Source organism: Macrotis lagotis, chromosome 2 (genome assembly GCF_037893015.1).
Source record: "Macrotis lagotis isolate mMagLag1 chromosome 2, bilby.v1.9.chrom.fasta, whole genome shotgun sequence".
Lineage (NCBI taxonomy): Eukaryota > Metazoa > Chordata > Mammalia > Peramelemorphia > Peramelidae > Macrotis > Macrotis lagotis.
Window position 1 is genome coordinate 306,430,291 of NC_133659.1, and position 22,220 is coordinate 306,452,510.

Sequence of the window (22,220 nt, forward strand, 5' to 3'; positions counted from 1 at the left end):
GCTTTGGGTAGAGAGGAATCAGTAAGATATGATTTAATGAAATATAATATTATTCATCTCTATGTAAGTGAAAATGATTCAGATGTATAATTATTAAATCCACATAATTCCAGATTGCCTATTAAGAGACAAATGTGAATAGTCTATTTTAATTAACCATATTTAAAAATTCGAATGCAGTGATGCATAGCAATGCCTAAAATGATACTATGTGTTGAATAGGTCTCCTAAACAGTTATTGATTTTGTTGTTGTTGGTGTCGTCGTAGGCCTGTGATTTTTATTAGTGTCGGGAAATCTCAAGGAGGGAAATCCCTCTAACAATGCAGATGAAACTCTTATTCTTAAAGGGTTGTCTAATACTAAGTGACTTGCTATGGGTCACACAAACCAAAATGTTCCAAAGGCATGGCTTAAACCCAGGATCTCTTGATGAGGATTATTCAATTTAATTAAACAAACATTTTAAATGACTACTATGTGAACTTGGCCCTCTCCTACCCTTCCATTCTTTTTACACCTTTTTCCCAAACCCTATATGCTAAATAATTCAATGACGCTAATTCCTTGCTAATCTTCAGACGAGAAACTCTCCTAACTCCAAGCATTTTCACTGGCTACTCCCCCCCCCCACCATGTTTGGCATTCTTTCCCTCTTCATCATCTCCATCTTTTAACTTCCCTAGATTCCTTCAAGTCCCAGCTAATATCCTGCCTTCTGGGGAGAAGCCTTTCCTGATCACTCTCTTTTTTTAACTATTTTTTTTAGATTTTTGCAAGGCAAATGGGGTTAAGTGGCTTGCCCAAGGCCACACAGCTAGGTAATTATGAAGTGTCTGAGGCCAGATTTGAACCCAGGTACTCCTAACTCCAGGGCTGGTGCTTTATCCACTACACCACCTAACCACTCCTTCCTGATCACTCTTAATGCCAGCCCTTCTTTCAGTTGATCACTGAGAGTTGTTCTCACAATGTCTCTCCCATTAGACCTTGAGCTTCTTGAGAGCATAGATTGTCTTTTGCCTTCCTTTGTATTCCCAGCAGTTAGGTGTTGCACTAGATAGACCACTGGCCTTGGAGTCAGGAGGACCTGAGTTCAAAGTCAGTCTCAGATAATTGATACATATTAACTGTGTGACCTTGGGCAAGTCACTTAACTCTGACTGCCTCCCACCCAGGATCATCTCCATTCATCCTGATTCATATGTGGTCACCTCACTCTGGAGGAGAAAGTGAGGCTGGTGACTTAGCATAATACCCCCTCACTCAAATCTAATCCATGATGATAATGCAGGATTTCTAACAAGATACCCCTACCCCAAAGTGAAGCTCTGTTCTGCAGACAGAGCACCTGGATTCCAACTCTGTGGCTGATCCTGGGCAGTCACTTTGCCTCAGTTTACCCATCTTTCAAATGAGAGGGTTGGGTTTAATGATATATAAGGGTCTTTCTCACTCTAAATTCCATGCTTCTACCAAAGCTATGAATAGGGCATGCATCAGGTATGAGATCAAATGGAGGGGAGAAGGGAATTCAAAGGTCAGATGAAAATGCCCCTTTAGGATGTGCCAGTATACCTGAGCCACACCCTAAGCACACTGACAGACATAATAATACAAATAATTATGTTATATTGTAGGCTAGATCATGACACTTTGTGTGTATATAATGATAGTTACCTAGATAGATAAATACATTGTTTATATACAGAGACAGATAGGTGGGTAGATGATTGAATCAATCAGTGGATGGATGGATGGATGGATGGATGGATGGATGGATGGATGGATGGATGGGTGGATGGATGGATGGATGGGTGGGTGGGTGGATGGATGGATGGAAGGAAGGAAGGAAGGATGGATGGATGGATGGATGGATGGATGGATGGATGGATGGATGGGTGGATGGGTGGGTGGGTGGATGGATGGGTGGATGGATGGGTGGGTGGATGGGTGGGTGGGTGGATGGATGGATGGATGGATGGATGGAAGGAAGGAAGGAAGGATGGATGGATGGATGGATGGATGGATGGATGGATGGATGGATGGGTGGATGGATGGGTGGGTGGGTGGATGGATGGATGGATGGATGGATGGATGGATGGGTGGGTGGATGGGTGGGTGGGTGGATGGATGGGTGGATGGATGGGTGGGTGGATGGGTGGGTGGGTGGATGGATGGATGGATGGATGGATGGGTGGGTGGATGGATGGGTGGATGGATGGGTGGATGGGTGGGTGGATGGATGGATGGATGGATGGGTGGATGGATGGATGGAAGGAAGGAAGGATGGATGGATGGATGGATGGATGGATAGGTGGGTGGATGGATGGATGGATGGATGGAAGGAAGGAAGGAAGGAAGGATGGATGGATGGATGGATGGATGGATGGATGGATGGATGGATGGATGGAAAGATGGATGGATGGATGGATGGATATATAAGTAACATAACTACACACAGAGATAGAAACATAGTTATATAGACAGCTATATCAAGGCTTAGATAAATAGATATATAGGAATATAGATATAGAGATAGGCACAGAGACAGATATATACATACATAAAGATAAATGTGTTTATATATACACATAGATAATAATAACTAACATTTATATAGTGCAAATATTATCTCGTTCGATTCTCACAACAACCTTTGGAGGTAGATGCTGTTATTAGTCTCATTTTTAGCTGAGCAAATTAAGATAAATTGAAGCAGAGGTTAAACCACTTGCCCAGGGTCTTATAGCTACTTAGGTGCCTGAGATCAGATTTGAACTGGTCTCTTGAACTCCAGGCCCAGGATTATAACCACTTCACCACCTAGCTATACATGTATTCATATGCATACATAGGTACACATACAAACACAAATATGAACACACACACACACACACACACACACACATATATATATATATACATATATATATATATATATATATATATGATATCTCTCATTAAATCATAGTCATCTCAGACTATGGATATTATCTTTGACCCTGGCTTTAGTGTAGCACTATAGCAAGCATGCTAGATGGAATCAAGGTCTTGGGTTCAAATTCAACCTCTGCCACTCCCTCTCTTCTCCAATCACAGATCTAGAAGGAGAAGCGACCTTAGAGGTCATTTTGTTTGCAGATGAGAAAACTGGATCCCACAGGGGGGAAAGTGACTTGCCCAGGGCACATAGGCTATAAATGGCAAGACCAATAGGTGAACCAAGGTCCTACACCATCTTTCCGTGTGATCTTGTATAACTTAACTCTCTTAATCTGTTTCCTCATTTGTAAAATGAGATTCTACTACATGACCTCTCCTGTCAATCAACCAACCAGCCCCCATGTATTGAGCACCTAATATGTCTGTTCCTATGTTAGAAAGTGAGAAAACAAAGTCAAAAATATAACATTCTACATGCTCTCTTAGAAGTAATGTCTTTTTTATGAGTTTTTGAATTAAACTATGAATTAAAGACTGGTCAGAATAGCACTAATTTGCCAAAATGTTTCTTTCCCTCCCCCCACCCCCAAACTATGATTCAAACAGTATCTTATTTTGCTCAACCCCATAGTGAATCTGTTTGAAATGGAATGAGATTCATTCAATTCCTAAAAAAACTATTCTATCAGAGAAAAACTGGATTATAATTATAGCTAACATTTGTATGATACATCAAAGTTTACTCCATGCTATTCCATTGGATCTCAACAATTCTAAGAGGTAGGTGCTGTAATTATCCACTTTTTACAGAGGAGGAAACTGAGGCAAATGGTGTTAAATACCTTGTTCAGGGTCTCACAGTTAAAGTGTCTGAAGTCAAATCTAAACTCAAGATGTCCTAGACACTTAATTGTTCCTAAAAAATTTTCTCAGAGCCTAGTCTTGACCAAAATTAAAATTTCCTTCACTTGTTCTGCCTGGATATGAATAGGGTTTCTTTTATATCATCATTAAGGTCTTCAACAGTCAAACATTTGATGGCAAATATTTGAAAAAAATTCAAACTTAGAAGATCCATCCAAGGGAAAGCTGAGGGAATGATCGTTATTTAGTTTGGAGAAGAGAAGACAAAAGGATTATCACAAAGTTGTTGAGTCATGTCTTCAAGGGCCCATTTGGGGTTTTCTTGGCAAATATGCTAGAGTGGTTCACCATGTATTCATCTCATTTAGCAAATGAGGAAACTGAGGCAAATAGGGTTAAGTGACTTGCCCAGGGCTACACAGCTGGTGAGTGTCTGAAGCTAGATTTGAACTCCAGAAGATGAGCCTTCCTGGTCCCAGGTCCTGCACTCTATGGTGCCGCCTCACTGCCAAAAGGACATGAGATGAGCACTAAATCAAGGATCCTGCAATATCTAAAATGTCTCCAAGTATCTTCAGGCATAATGGTAAAATTCTCAACAACAATAACATCTAATTAGTTCAACTTAATTTTTAAAACACCAATAATAACGATAATAAAAATAATAATGCTAGCATTTATATAGCGTTTTAAAGTTCACAAATTGCTTTAGAAATATCATCCAGGGTGACTAGGTGGCACAGTGAATAGAGCACCGGCCTTGGAGTCAGGTGTACCTGGGTTCAAATCTGGCCTCAGACACTTAATAAAAATTACCTAGCAATGTGGCCTTGGGCAAGCCACTTAACCCTATTTGCTTTGCAAAAACCTAAAAAAAAAAAGAAAGAAAGAAATATCATCTAACTGATCCTCATAAAAACTGTGGGAGATAAGTATTATCATATATCTATAACTGAATTTGAACTCAGATCTTCATGATTTAAAATCCTGCAATCTCACCCACAGAGCTGCTTAGCTACTAATATAACATAATATACTGTACTATAATTAATAAATATAATAATATGATATACATTTTATCAGTTGCTATGTGCAGTCATAAAATCCAAACAAAACTAGAAAAAGAGATGCATATTTTATATGCATCTTCTTTCTTTCTTTCTTTTTTTGACAAGCCAATGGGGTTAAGTAATTTGCCTAAGGTCACACTCTAGGTAATTATTAAGTTTCTGAGGCCGGATTTGAACTCAGGTACCCCTGACTTCAGGGCTGGTACTCTATCTACTGCACCACCTACCTGCCCCTTCTTTCTTTCTTTACGGAAATGGGAGGTGGGCACTATGGAGGTGGAGAATGATATACACTATGAAACTCAGGAGATGTGTTCTCTTGTTTTGCTTAATCTCTTCCCACCTCTTACTTTGAAACAATGAATATGAGGGGTAAGAAATATACTCAGAAAAGAAGATGATGTAAAAACAAAAAACATCAATGCATGTATATTTTTAATCCACCCAAAAAGGAAATGTATCAGTCGCCCACATAGATGGGCATCACTATTCCATCACTTTAGAGGGAATTTTTGAATCATCCTACAAGAACCTTTAAGAGTTAGCCCAACTTTACAGCTGATTCATATATCATTTTTTCTCTGCCAAGTTTAAAAAGAAAGACAAATGTCCATACAATCTCTTTTATTTCTAGGTCCTTTCAGATCATTTGAAGAGGGAGCATGCCATAGTAGACATCCTGTCCCTGGGTTCAAATCTCTCCTTAGCAATTTACTATCTGTTTGAACCAAATTTTAGTTGTTTCTTTCAAACACACAGTAAGAAGCAGAGTTGAATTTAAATTCACCTTCTCTGACTCTAAATCCAGGGTCTTTCCCCAGCAATAAAACAGAATAAGAATTGTCTGGTCAGGAAATGGGAAAAAAAGTTCAAGGGTTGAAGGAATTTAGAGTAGCAGGAAGCCAGCACCAAATGGGATCATCTTTGCCCTTGAGCCCATTTCATTAGGTCAGACTTCTTACTGGTTAACACCAAGAAGATAAATGACAATGTCAGAGGAATCAAGGGCTGCCACATATTGAACTTCAACCAGTCTTATTTAAATCAGAAAAATCCTCATTTGGAGAAGTCAAGCCCTGGATGTGAAAGGTCAACCTGCAAGATGCCAAATACATAAAAGTGTAATTCCATCAGGTAAAGCTTCATTTTGAATCAGAGTAGAGCTGCATAACCTATGATACATTAGTCTATATATCACACAGCTTTCCCCTATGACAGAAAAGCCAAGTGACAAAAATACTAGTTAAAGAGATATGTGAAATTAGAATTGGGCACAAAAGGAATTCTATAATCCCCCCCCCCCCCGATTTCCTTCCCTGGAAATCTAAGGGTTTTTTTCCCAAGTTGCTTTATCTATCTCAAGCTGGAAAATATCTTAAAATGTCTCTGCAAAAGCAAGTCTTCCTATGAGTTAAAAATAATTTATAATAGGAGCTGTGGTTTTGACTCAGCTACTAGAGTGTTGGTTTTTTCAATTTGATGCTTTTAAAAATAAAAATATTCCTAATTATCGAGACAGAAAGAATGTGTTTTTATAACTTAACTTGTGTGCTCACTTTGACTCAACAAATAGAGAAAACTTTCCTTGGAGGAAGATCAGAGTTTAGGTCTCACCTCAGAGAATTAGCATCTGGGTGAACCAAGGGCAAGTCACACAATGTCTCAGTGTCCCAGTCATCTCTTAAGATTAGATTTCAGAGAAGCAGGAGACTTGTTTTGGTGGAGGAAAATGTCAGGTCTCTCTCTTTCTTATCATTCCTTTGTATAATTTATGAAAGTTTACTAGGCTTAGTTAAGTTAACAACAAAAACAGCAACAACGGTATCCACTATTGGATGGTCACAAGAGACAGAGAACCCTTTGAACACGCTTCACTTTATAATAATCCCTTAGTCTTCTCTTCTCCGAACTAAATAATTACCATTCCCTCAGATTTCCCTTGGATGTATATCTTTTGCTGGCCATATCTTTCCATGATTATTACATCCTTTTTTTTTTTAGGTTTTTGCAAGGCAATGGGGTTAAGTGGCTTGCCCAAGGCCACACAATTAGGTAATTATTAAGTGTCTGAGGCTGATTTGAACTCAGGTACTCCTGACTCTAGGGCCGGTGCTCTATCCACTGTACCACCTAGCCACCCCGATTATTACATCCTTTAAGAAAGAAATACAACTATTCTCTTTTAGCAGATTCCCCTTTACCCTTTATTCCTGTTACCCTTGGACAAATCCATGATCCCATTTGTGTAGTCAATGATTCAAATGGTAACCATACCTTGTACAAATCTTGTCTGTGTCTTCCCAAAAATCCAGCACAGGGGTCCACCCAATGATCTAGGGACCTGCCTCTGGATTTTTTGATTGATGTTTGTCTTTCTTTTTCATCAGGGAGGTGGTGCCATGATAAGTAAGTGAACGGATTTGAGTGAGGTGATGGTGTGCTAAGTCACCAGTCTCTCTTTCTCCTCCAGACCCATCTGGGTCCAGTAGCTAGATAGGAATCAGGATGACTGGAGTTGACCCAGGATATGAAGCAATCAAGATTAAGTTACTTGTCCAAGGTCACATTGCTATTAAGTACCTGAGGTGAGACTTGAACTCAGGTCCTCCTGTCTCCAGGACTGGTACTCTATTCACCGCACCACCTAACTACATTGAGCAAGAAGATTGTATATCAGTTAACCTATGGAATTACTATATGATCGATTCATCTTTGTTTCCTTGTCATGCCTTCTATTTTTTCCTTTAATATTTAAGTTAATTTAATTGTTTTTAACTAACAAAAATAATCTATTTTTTCTCCTTCCCAAATCTATATCCCTACCCTGGGAAGAAAACACCTTTAAAAAAAAAGAAAAAATGGGTGGCTAGGTGGCGCAATGGATAGAGCACCAGCCCTGAAGTCAGGAGTACCTGAGTTCAAATCCAGCCTCAGACACTTAATAATTACCTAGCTGTGTGGCCTTGGGCAAGCCACTTAACCCCATTGCCTTGCAAATAACTAAAAAAAAAAAAAAGAATATATGGGACAATTCAGTTTTGCTAGATCAAATACGTGCATGTTTAGAAACTTGTGTCTATTTTCCCATAGTCTTTCCATCACTTGTCTTTTTTCATTTTTTGACTTTTTTCCCCAATCTAATAGGCATGAGGTGAAACCTCAAAGTTACTTTAACTTAAATTTCTCTCATTTTTAGTGATTTGGAGCATTTTTCATGTCACTATTGATAACTCTGGCTTCTTTCTTAGGAAACTGTTTAATTATATCCTATTCTGACCATTTATCTCCATGATTATTACATCCTTTAAGCAATTATCTTTTGCAATATTTTATAACCTGCTTATTCCCACCCTATTTCCTCCCATTGCCCTTAGTGTCATCCTGAATTTTATTTCCTTGCAGATTGTGATGTTTATGACTTATAGACCCATAAAATATGAAACTGTATATCATGCCATATTATATATTATCATTATTTGGGTGGGACTAGACCTATGATTTAATTAGCATAGAGAGCTCTAGATAAGAAACTTCTTTGACTAATCGAAGCTTACCACCTTCTCTGAAAATTACAGCATTCAATAGTTATCTAGAATACTGATAAGTTATTTGTCTAGGGCCTCACTATTAAATATATATATATATATATATATATATATATATATATATATGTCAGAGAAGAGACTTGAATTTAGGATTCCTTGGTTCTTCAATCACTCCCTTTTATCATAGTATTATATTATATCATATTTTATTAATTCTATTATGTCATGAAATGCCATGCTTTATAACATTATTGTGTTATATTGTTTCATATCATACCCATATTATATGACACTAGTCTAGACTCAATTATTTTATACTGTATTATACCATAATCTATATCATGCCATGCCATGCCATGCCATACCATACCATACCATACCATACCATACCATACCATACCATACCATACCATACTATATAGTGCTAAATGAGAAGCCAAATTTAAAAATGGATGGAACAGTATTTAGGCAAACTTTGTGCAATCCTTTATTTTTATTTATTGAAAAATGAGAAAAGCATCTTTCACCATGACCAATCACAATTTATGACAACTCTTAATATGTGAATGAGTGATGAGAGAAGCATTTCCTGGCCAGCTAGCAGTCAGCTCCATTCATGTTAATTGTGTGATTGGATTGGAAATTACTTAGCAACCACTTGAGTAAATGATGGGGAAGACACAACTGAGTGGTTTCATAATTATAATGAAACAAACATCATTAGAGCTCTTCTCCTGGCCATGCTTATCTTCAAGTTATCAGAATAAATAGGTTCAGTTAAGGAGAACAGTACACATATGACCCACTCAGGATCTGTAAATGCCATCAATTTTCTTTGTCCTTAGAAAATTGAGTAGAATCTGCAAAGAGCCAAGTTTAGTAAAGAAAAACTTTCTCACCACCATAATTAAACTATAGTAAGAACTGTTGGTGATGTTGGATTACTCATCTTTGAAGGAGTTTAAGCAAAGACTGAATGACCCTTCTTTATGGAATAGAGGGCATGGAGTAGAGTAGATTAGACTCATAGAGGATATCAGACATCCCTTAGAACTCTAAAATTCTGGGATGAATAAGTAAAGCAGGTATATAATAGTCTTTGCTAAGATGTTTGTAGTATCCATGCCAGAAGAGTATATATTATGACAGTTTACTAGGCTTAGTTAACAGCAAACATCTATTTATGTAGGGTAGCTATGTGGTGCAATGGAGAGAATGGAATCAGAAAGAACCATCTTAATGAATTGAAATCTGACTTCAGAACTACCTGTGTCACCCTGGGCAAATCACTTCACTGTGTTTGCCCCAGTTTCTTCATTTGTAAAATGAACTGTTATTACATTATATCATATTAATTTTACTATGTCATATAATGCCATGCCTTATATTATAGCATATTATAACATGTTATAACATATTATTATGTTTGTATTATATTGTTTCATATCATATCCACTCCAGGATCTTTGTCAAGGAAATCCCAAGTGTGGTCATAAAGCTCCACACAACTAAAAACCACTGAACAACAAAGGAATATTTCTATGTGTCTGGCAATATGCTAAGGACTTTAACAAAATATTTCTTATTTTATCCTCACAACAACTCTGAGAGATAGGTGTTATGTTTTCCCCATTTTACAGATAAGGAAATTGAGGCAGAGGTTAAATGACTTGCCCAAGGGTCACATAGCTAGTAAGTATTTGAGGCTGGTTTTGAACTCCTATCTTCCTGACTTCAGGCTCAACACTCTATCCACTATGTTACTTAGCCAACCAAGTTTAAGATTTATATTCTTCCGCAGGGTCCTACAACAAAAAGTGACACTATGAAGATGGGGTAAGGTCTGCCTCAAACAGAAAAACTTATATTCTTTCTCTGTAGAATAGAATGTAAATTCCTTGAGAACAGGGATTGTTTCATTTTGCCTTAGAAGTCCCTCTGTCCAATGACTTAAATTGTAAATTGGTCTTCAGAATCTCCCAGTCAGTTGCAAATTAACCCACTGGTCATGCTGCCTTTGTGTGAATAACAGATCCTGATTTGCCATAGAAAGTAATTGGACACAAGAGACCCAAATTCAAATTCTGACTCAGGTTCTTACTGGCTATGTGATCATTGGCAAACACATTATCTCTCTGAGTCTCCATCTGTACAATCAGGATTAAAAGACTTGCTCTGCCTAACTCCAGTGCTCCAAAGAGATTATTTGTCAAGGTTAAATCCCAACCTGAGGGTTCATTTTTCAGTTGAGTCTCATTCTTCATGACCCCATTTGGGGTTTTTCTTGGAAAAAAATATTGGAGCGATTTGTCATTACCTTCTCCAACTCATTTTACAGATGAAGAAACTGAGGCAAACTTGGCTTGCCCAGGGTCACACTGCTAGTGTCTGAGTCTGGATTTGAATTCAGGAGGATGAGTCTGCCTGACCCCAGACCCTGAAGTCTATCTACTGTGCTACCTTGCTATTCCTAAAGGTTCATCACCTCCTCTTTTTTGTAATCATCATGGGCCTGTTGGCAGTCTGGTAAAACCTAAGGAATATTTCTGAAAATAGTGTTTCTGATGCATAAAATGATAACAAAGGAAACTGATTATATTGAAATTAAAGAGTAATATATTTCCCTATGGATCCCCTAAAAGTCCATAGACCCCATAGAATGTCTGTTCTACGGATTTAAGAGAGGAGAGAAATGTGAAACTCAAAACCTTGCAAAAAATGATTATTGAAAACTACTGTTGCACATAGTTGGAAAAACAAAATATTTTAAAAACTTGTTTTGTTTTTTTCTTTTCATATGTCTTTTTCCCCATTAGTTCTGATTCTTCTTTCACATCATGACTAATATGGAAATATTGGAACACTCTATATCAGATTACTGTGTCATGGGGAAGGGGGAGGGAAGAGAAGAAATAGAAAAAATGTGGAAGTCAAAAGTTTATAAAAAAGACTAATGTTGAAAACTACCTCAGTAATTGGAAAAACTTAAAAACATAAGAAACCTCTGCCCTAGATAATAGGTTTGCAAATCTAGAGTTGGAAGTTGGAGGTCATTTAAGTCAACCTCTTCATTTTACAAAAGAGGAAACTGAGGCCCAAAGCCATATAGTTAATAAATGGCAGAAGGGAAAGTACATTCATTCATTGCACCTAGAGAGTCACTGGTCTTTCTACCACTGAATCACACTGCCTCCTTTGTTGTTACATATTTTTTATGAAAAAATATCATTTTGAAAATTAAAAGGCACACAACCCAACAGATGTTTTCTTCCCCTCCAACAGCATTCACAGGAAACGCATGGCTCTGTGGTAGTCGGTCCAGTTCCTAATTATCACGTTTCAGTGGCACATTTGCATGGAGGATAGGGAGGATTTCAAAGGGATTCCTCCCTTTTAAGTTGAGACAGCTGGTACTAATTACCAAGCAGGAAAGAATGTGCAAGCAGATAATTGAGAAGTCATCATCAGTGGGCCAAGAGGCAAAAAGGACTTTTTTTTTGGAAGGCTTGGAAACCTCACCCTTCACCTAACATCCGGTAGTTAGAAAAGGCCTCAAACACTCTTCTGTCTCTACCTCCCCACAGGAAAGTCATTGACAGATTCGGTGAGATTCCGGTGATGGAGATGTGTGGGAATGTAGACTTATGAACAGCAGCAGCTTCAGGTCATCTCCCAGTGTACACAGAATTTTGCAGAGATTCAATCAGAGTTCCCAAAATAGTTGCCATCGCTATCTCTGTCAAAGATGGAAAAGTCTGCCCTAAGCAAAAGCTGAGTGAGTCTGCTGGCACGCTCAGCAAGCTCAGAAATAAGGCAGAATGCTGACTAGATCCTGGGATCTCAGTTATCTTAGCCAACTGCAACAGAGGAAGAAGGGGTTTGAAGTGTAGGCCCCCAGAGGATCATGTCCCAGCTCTCTCTGACAATACATCCCCAAGCATTTATTTAGTGCCTATTATGTATTGTGCAAAGCAAAGGACCTCCAAGAGTTGGTTTTATTGGCAGAGACACTAAGTATAAAGGTGAGACCTATGATTTCACTGGATTAGGAGACTTCAATCCTAAGGAAATTCCTTCCCACCTTGCAGTTTTGAATAGAAACCTAGGCCTGGAGTCCAAAAAGAACTAACTTCAAAATCTATCTCAGATGCATCACTTAGTGTATGATTCTGGAAAAACCATTTAACCTCTTAACCTCAGTTTTCTCAGCTGTACAAATGGGAATAAATAATAGCACCTACTTCACTGACTCTATATGAGGTAATATAGCAGAAGTATTTTTCAATCTTAGAGCACTATAGGAATAGTAATCATTTTTATTTTCTGTAACATATAGTCTTTGAGAGTTGCCTAGAGAACTGAGAAAGAAAGAAGGAAAGAAAGAAGAAAAGAAAGGAAGGAAGGAAGGAAGGAAGGAAGGAAGGAAGGAAGGAAGGAAGGAATTTGACAGGATCTAGGGAAAGCATTTGTCAGACATGATGCCGGGTGGCCTGTCCTGCTCTAGTAGGGATCATGTTAAAGAGTAGTCTTAAAATTTCTTAGTGGAAGGAAATGTTGAAATTCAGGAAGCCAATATGCAAAAAGGAATTAGGTCAATTCTGTTTGGCCCCAGGAGACAGAACTAGTAATAGTAAGAGTAGGTGGAAGTTACAGGAAGACATATTTCAGTTTTAAAAAAAGGAAAATTTCTGAACAATTGAAGCTCTCCAAAAAGGAAATGAATTGCCTCAGGAAATGAAGAAATTGGTGTTGTTAGTGATGTTAGAGCAAGGAGTTGATGGTGACTTGTTAGAAGTATTGTGGTGAGTCAGCATTGCTCTTTCCAGCTATAGGATTTAGGATCAGAGGAAGAAGTCTTTGGGATAATCCCTTATTTTTCATCTCAAGAAACTGAGGCATAGACAAGCCATGATATACTTAAGGCTGCACAGGTAACAAGTAGTAGAAATGCAATTCAAGGCACTTAATCTCTAAACCAGGACTTTTTACCTCTTTACAGACTATGTTAAATCAAGACTGGGCTTCCTTCCGTTTCTGAGACTGCTGTGTGTGTGTGTTTTGCTCCGGCTGACCCTTAATATTTGGAATTCTTTCCCCCCCCTCAATTACCTGGTCTCCTTCCAAGTCAACTCAAGCATCACTTCCATTAGGGCTGCTATGGATCTCTAGCATTCTAGTCAAGTCTCTGAACCCTTGCTCGGAATAATGTTTCCTGCCTATTTCCAAAGAAATGCTAAATTTCAGTTATAGGATAATGAAAATAAAGATGTAATGTTTTCTTTCACATCCAGGTTTTCAGAGATTCTGACATCTATCTTTGCATTTTTGGTATTGCAGTGGGGGGGGTGGTATAGCCTATGGACCTCAAGTTAATTTACTATTGTTGAATCATTTCAGTCTTGACCCTATTTGGATTTGTTGGTTTTTTGCCAGAGATACTGGAGTGGTTTTAACATTTGCTTCACTGGCTCATTTTACAGGAAACTGAGGCAGAGTTAAGTGGTTTGCCCAGGACCATACAGCTAGCAAGTATCTGAGGAAAGATTTGAACTCAGATCTTCCTGATCCACACTCGAGGCTCTATCCATTGAGTCATCTGATTCCTAGCCATTTCCATTTCAATGCCCTTCCTCCCAAACTACCTAGAATTTATACATAGATTTACGATGATTTGAACTTTTTGCCCATATATTTATACATATAAATATACATATATAGATAGACATATAGATATAGATTAAACATGTATGTGGGGGGCAGATACATGGCTCAGTGGACAGAACACTGGCCCCAAAATCAGGAGGATCTGAGTGCAAATTTGACCTCAGACATTTAATAATTATCTGTGTGACTTTGGACATTATCTTGCAAATAAACATACATATATATATATATATATGTATATATATATATATATATATATATATATATGTTTGGGTGTTGATGAATATATATTTGATAAAGAAAAAACTAGTCTTGAAACTACAAAAGCCTAGGTTCAAGTCTCACCTCTGGCATGGACTGTGTCCTTAGGCAAGTCATGTAAGTGCTCAATGTTCTAGACAATGCTCTAAAACTACGAAATACAGAGGTGTTGACTTGCCTTAATAAAAGGAATTTCCTCACTTGGGAGTTCTCTGTAACAATGAAATCCCAATTCTAGCCTGATTCCCCTGTATATTTATTGTGTACATATCTTCTCTCCCATTAAAATGTAAGCTACTCAGGGGAAGGAATTATTTCCCTTTTGTCTTTGTATTCCAGCACTTAGTACAATGACTGGCAAGCTAGACATTTAATAAATATTTACTGAATGATTGGTCAAATCACCATGCTCATTAATGCAACTAATACTTATTAAGTACCTACTGCACGCATCATTGTGTTGGGGGCTGGGGATTTAGGAACGAAAGACAAAGTCTCTGTATGAAGATTACAAATTGGGGGACTGGAGGCCGATAGAAATGGACACAAATATAGAATGATACAAGGCAGCCTGTATTAGAGACAAAAACGAACTAAAACATTCTGAGGAGATGCGAAAAAGAAGAAGTTTCTAACTGGTGAGATCAGGGACCACTTCATGAAGAATAGGATCACTCATGAGCTGAACCCTGAAGGAAGAGATGGATTTCAACCCAGATAAGGCAGAAATGTGTACCAAGCCCTTCTTCTGGAAGGGAGAGATCGGTGGACTGTCCTCTTTGTGTTAAGCCCTGGACTAAGTCCTAGTGACCCAGTTTGCCTGGAACTTAGGTCTCAAATAGAGGAGGAGAATGAAAGTAGGCTGAGGGAGTCAAATAGAACTAAATATCCGGCCTAGATGGTTGGATTATGTCCTGCAGTCAAAGGGACAATATTGAAAACTTCCGAACAGTAGAGGCAGACCTGTGCCCTTGAAGGATTGATTTGGCAGCTGTGTGAAAGATGGACTGGAGGGAGAAAAGATTAAATGATTAGAATGTTATTACAATAGTCAAGGAAAAGTCAATGAGGGACTGGATTGAGGGTCAGTGAAGAGGAAGGGATATATATCACAGACTTGGCAAAATTAGAATTGATTGGGATTATTCACAATTGCCAGATATTGGGGTTGGGAGAGGGCCATGGAAGAGAGGGAAGTGCCAAAAGGTAATTATTGTTTTAAGTCTAAGGGACTAAGAAGATGAGAGTGCCAGTAACGTTCTTGGCACAAAAACTAAAAGAAAGTAAAAGGAATTAATTGACTTTATTAGTCATTGAATTATTATTCAACTGAATAATATCATTTATCCATTACATGTTGTTAAAGGCTATCACATATATAATTTTGCTGTAAAGACATTCTAAGGATACAATAAGGCACCGACCGTGGACTATAAAAGTGTATAATATTTTCTTTGTCTATAGGTGTACATAGGGGTGTAGGGGGTATTCAAGGAAGACTAGGACCTCTAGCATAAGGGCTTGCCGAGTTCCTTATAGGGATGCTCGTCCACATTAGTGTCTACCTAGTATTTAACTCTCCTCCTGTGGCTCTAAAAAGCTGCAGCAAGTACAGAAGCCTCTCTGCATATGAGCTTAACCAGGCTGAGTGTAACCACTAGGGCCCAAACCTGTTAATGATTTCGGAGTGTCTACCTTGAGCATGTGAAGAATTCCCCTGGTGGAATGGGTGAATAAGCCATGAAGAAGTAGGTGCTATGGAGGCAAGCTAAGTCAGACGTCATCCTCTGGGCCATCACCAGTCTATTTGACTTTTGTCCCACCACTGTACTTACTCTGGAAAAGAGAATGAGGGCTGATAACTTTGTACAACTCTCTCTCATTTAAATCCAATTCACCCGTGAGTCAAAACATCATCCTGCAATGTCAATGGTCCTCTACCAAAATGAAGGACAAATAGCAATAAGGAAAGTCCTCCTGGGCTTTCCACAGAGCAAATCAGTTTGCCTGTCTTGGTGTTATAACTTGTTTAAGACTTGCCATAAGCTCAGAAATGATCCTTTTTATTCTTACTCTCACAATTGAACCATAATAATAATAATAATAATAATAATAATAATAATAATAGAAATAGAAATAATGAAGTAATATCTTCAATAATAATGGAAATAATGAAGTAAAAGGAACATCCTTCTCTTTCAATATTTCAGTAGCTTTGGGACCTTGTCAGTATGGTTATTCCTTCCATGTAGACAGATTATATCATCCATGCCTACCAAGCCTGCAAAACTCTTGCCCATATCTTTTCATAGGTCTGCCATGGGAAGATCTACCATGTATGCCAATGACTTCCATTCATCCTCTTGATATCACATGGGCAGTCCAGCCATCAGTTATCTATCATTGAGTCATCATTATTGACAAGTCAAAGCCCCACCTTTGAAAAAAAATAAAAGGAATATTTCCCATTGCAAATGTTTTTCCATACAGAGAAAATTATTGAAGATAATGACATCATATAATCAAGCCATCAAATCTCAACATAAAATAATTGTTGTGAATCTATGATAAAAATATAACATTGCATAAAACACTGTATATATCTATGTCTTTGTAAGTGTGGATATCAAAGTAAAGAGAGGAAAAAAAAGTAACTGATGGAGAATGGGTCTTAAAAGCCCCGAGGACCAAAGTTTTAGTGTGTCTATGATTCCCTTTACATAACCTTGGAGTCTCTTTTGGCCTATTTTTCCCATTGGGGGAAAATAAAAAAGAAAATACAAACCCTTGACCTTGAATGTCTCTTCTTTTCCTTCAGGGAAATATATAGTGGATCTTCGATTTGGAGACTCCTTCATGCCCTTTATCTCATCTGAGACTCATAACCAGAGAAATTAACTGACTTGCCTATGGTAACAGCTGGAAAGTGTCAGAGGGCAGCTAGGTGATGCAGTAGATAGAGCACCCGGCCCTGGAGTCAGGAGGACCCGAGTTCAAATCCAGCCTCAGACACATAATAATTGCCTAGCTGTGTGACCTTGGGGAAGGCACTTAATCCTACTGCCTTAAATTAAAAAAAAATTTTAAAAAAGAGTGTCAGAGGCAAGATTGAGATCAAGATGGCTCCTGACTTGAGGTCTAGTACTCTTCCCAATATGCACTCTTTTTCCCTTCTCCCGAATTGTTTCTTAATGTTGACATACTTTAATAAAGAAGCCCTAGCTTTTAGGAGGGACTCAAAAATATTTGTAGATTAATTTTTTGACGAACAGTATGTGATTGATAACACCTGTTTTGTACCCATTTAGAAATGGAGCATGCCATCTGCCCCGCTAATCTGAAATCTCCAGGGACACACCTGGAAGATAATTAGCAAACAGCTGGCAACAATAACAGCAGATTATTATAAGGGCAACTGTAAGGAGATGGATGAGGAAATGACAGGGCATTCTGTCACCAACACAATGGCAAGTCGGAAAAGGTGAAAACAGAGAGAAAGTCAGAAATGTAGAGTTTCCCTAAATGAGTCTGAGGTCATTTTAATCAGTCACTTCAGCTTTAAATACTCCTGATCCTATGATCAGGCCCCATTAGTGTTAGCTTCAGAAAGAGCAGAAGAGAAGATAGAGTAGAATGCTACATATATTTTAAACCCACTTTCTCAATAACTCCAGCATTGAGCATTGTACCTAACCCAAAGTAAGAATTTAATAAATGTTTATTGTATGTTGACTTTGCAAAGAAAACTTATCTATATGTAAATATAGAAATATATATATATATATATATACATAAATATATATGTATATTTGGTTGTATTTTTTCCATGTAAGAAATAATAGTAGAGAGATTGTCCAGCTAATTCTTCATTATTTTAGTATTTGTTTTTTGGGTTTTTTCCAAGGCAATGGGGATAAGTGACTGGCCCAACCAGCTAATTCTTGACTTTAGGGAATGCCAGTTCTCATTGCTTTGATTGCCATGATTGATACCAACAAAGCCTGTGTCTTAATGCTGTAAACAACGATTGCAATAATGATAATGGTGCTAGTAATAATGATATAAATGCTCCAAACAATGATGAATAACAGTAATAATAATAATAATAATAATAATAATAATAATAATAATAACAAAGTTGGAGTGTGGATACATTATATCACCATATATAATTAAGAAACAAAGTGAAGCAGAGGAAAAGAATCTCAGTTCTCCACTTAATTTCTGGGGGAATATGAAGGCAGTTACTTAATGACTCTATCCTAAGTATGCTGATGTTATGAAATGAGAAAATTGGATTAGATGACCTCCAAAGTTTCTTCCAGCTCTAAATCTAAATCTAAGCAAAACTGCTTTCTTCTCTCTTCCGCCATACAGAGGGAGAGCTATGTTAACTTATGAGCTCATTTAATCACCTTCAGAGATTCCCCTTGAGCCAGCCCAGCCAGTTAGCCTGACAGTACCTAGACATACAGATTCAATTCTATGACTTTATCCTTCTATCTAAAATGCCTTCCTCTCCCTGCCCCCATTTCCCAGTTATTTAGATAAGCTATACCTTGAAGAATTTAGTTGGAAAAAATTTAAAAAGCAGAAAATTGATTTTTTAAAAATATGGCCAATGTGGGAGTCTGTTTTACTTAATAATACATAATTGTTTTTCTTTTGTTTTCTACTTTATTTTCCCCAATGGGAAAAAGAGGTGAAAAGAGAGAGAAATAGGCTGGTGTTAATAAAAAAAATAAATTTTTAAATGATTACAGTAAAGCATAAAAAAGAATCAGGATATCATATGAGTACTGGTTGAATAAACTGGGGATGCTCAGTCTTGGGTAAATAAAATTTGCTAATGGAAAACATGGTAACTGACTTCAAGTGGAAGAGAAATTACCTTGATTCTACTTGACCCCAGAGAACAGAACAAACTCAAGGAGGGAAAGCTAAAGAGAGGCTCATTTCAATTATCTAATCATTCCAAGAATGGAATAGACAGTCTCAAGAGTTAGTGGGCACACTTCACTGTACCTCTCCAAGCAAAGGTTAGCGGTTCTTTCTAACTCAGAGATTCACTTATTCTCAAAAATTCTGGGGACAACATGTCCCCATTGCCCACAATTGTTTTGTGCTGTAACAACTAGACACAGAATCTATAAAATTGAATTCTATTGGGGGTCGTTACTCACTATTCAGCATGATGGTAACTATACTGGTAATGATGACTAGCAGTTTGTCTTTATTTATTGCTTTATTTCAGCTAGTTCATTTGACCTTTACAAAGACCCTGTGAGTTAGATATGACAAAGATAAATTATACCCCTAATGCTCTCTTTAAACTTTTATTTTATTTTTAATTTATGAACTAAAACAGACATTTCCTTATCATAGTCTTGTTTTAAAAAAGATGATTCACATAAAACTGCAAATCTATTATGTACCACTTGCTATTCCTTTTATCTATATAATAAAGTTATCCTATAAATTTCTTTTTTCCTTTTCTCTCCTCTACCCTAGAGATGGCTACCATTAGACACAAATATACATGCATATTTACCTATATATTTAGATATATTGGTATGTATACAAACATGTATTTACATATGTATGTGAAAGCATTTTATTTATACTTCTATTTATTACTTCTTTCTTTGGATGAAGATTATATCTTCTTTTATAAATCCTCTGTAGAGGAGCAGCTAGGTGGCGCAGTGGATAGAGCACCGGCCCTGGAGTCAAGAGTCCCTGAGTTCAAATCCAACCTCATACACTTAATAATTACCTAGCTGTGTGGCCTTGGGAAAGCCATTTAACCCTATTGCCTTGCAAAAAACAAACAAATAAATCCTCTATAGTTAATTTGGGTATTTATAGTAGTCAAAATAACTCATTTACTCTAAGTTGTTCTTAAAACAATATTGCTGCTGCTGTATACACATAATACTCTTGAGAAAATAAACGAGAAATGTTAAAGGAGCTGTCCAAATTCAAACCTAACGAGCAAGGATCAGAGACAACACTCAAACCTAGCTCTTCTGATTTCACTGTACAATAGAAAAAGAGGGACAGTATGATGGACAGGAGAGAGTTTTGAACTTGATACCTATAAAACCCCCCAACTATAGTGTGTCCCTGGTAGCAGAATTCCAGCATCTTCCTCATTTGTAAGATGCAGATAAAAACACTTGTAACACAACAAGGAGCTCACTGGGTATATCAAATGCTGGATTGTTCCTGAGGAGCTTTGTGACCTTGGGTAAATCTCTTAATTTTTCTGAGTCTCAAATTCTTCACCTGAAAAATGGGTACAACATTAGCACATAGCTCACAAAATTATTGTTCACTTAGCCTTCCTCAGCCTCAGTTTACTCCTCTATAAAAACCTACCACATAGGATTGTTGTGAAAATCAAATGAAATACACAAAATGATTTCTAAGGATTAAAATACTATATAAATACTAGCTATTGTTATTATTTCAAAGTGATAATTATTATAATTATAATTATTGCAAACCTTAGAACACTTTTTCAATGACAGCTAGAAGCAGTTAGATAACTCAGCTATTGGTAAATTGGTTGTTCAGTGGATACAGTGCTGAACTTAGGTTAAGCAAGACACCTTCAAATTCTGCCTCAGTTACTAGCTGTATGATCTTAGAAAAGTCATGTAAACATTCAGCCTCAGTTTCCTTGTCTGTAAAATGCGAATAAGAAAAGCACCAACCACTCAGACCTGTTTTAAGGATCAAATGAGATATTACATATAAAGTGCTTTGCAAATCTTAAAGTGCTAAGTATGTTGTGACAGTGGTAATGATGATAATAGAGGTGGTGGTGGTGGTAGTGGTGGTGGTGATGATGATGCTAATGATGGTGGAGGTGGTGGTGGTGGCGATGATGATGCTAATGATGATAGAGATGGTGGTGGTGGTGGTAGTAGTAATGGTGGTGTTAGTGATGATGATGGTGATGGTGGTGTCATATTAGATAGAAGGTTGTCATTGAAGTAGGGAAAGCCTGGTTCAAATCTTACCTCTGATAGCTATTGGCTCTGTGACACTGGGCAAGCTACTTAACCTCTCATTCTTCTTATTGTACCAGGACTGTCAAACTCAAATAGAAACAAACCCCTTCAGGCAGGCCACATATTAATTTAGAAAACCACAAATTATCATTATCCATGTTATATTGTATTTTTGTTTATTTTATTAAACATTTCCCAATTACATTTTAATCTGGTTCTGGGCACATTCAGGAATGACCACAAGTTTGATTCCTCAAATAGACTACTTTCTAAGACTGTAAGTTGCAGAAAAAGTGCCAACCTTCATTGGCTAAACCAAGAAAATCACAGGTCCAGTCTCTGTCCCTATTAATTTAACTGCAATTGTATGTTTGAGTTGGGTCTTGTAAAGACAAAAGTCACCAGCCAAGACAAATAGTCCTGGACTAGTCCCAGCCGGTTGAGGTAGTGACTTCCCGTGTCCTTTCTTTTCAAGCTAGTGCTGGATTTGAATTTGTAATCCCTCAGTTCTTTATCCTTCAATCCAGACCACATATAGCTTCATTCTTATAAGATCTGACACTACTTCAGAGGAGAACCCAGGACTCCCTTCTTATGTTTCCAAATCTGGATTCACTCCTCAGCCTCAATATCACTGGTCATGAAGCTTGGCAGAAGAATGTGTGAGAGCTGAAACTAGTAACCCAAGGAAACTTGAAAGTATTTTGTCCTCTGACCTGGCACTTGGCATCCCTCCATCCTAGAGAACTGTGTAGGTCTTTCCTGACACAACATATTGGAGAGGTGGGAGGGGGGGCATGACTTTCCCATGTATGCAATTTGTGGGATCATCCACAGCATGGTTGGCAGGGT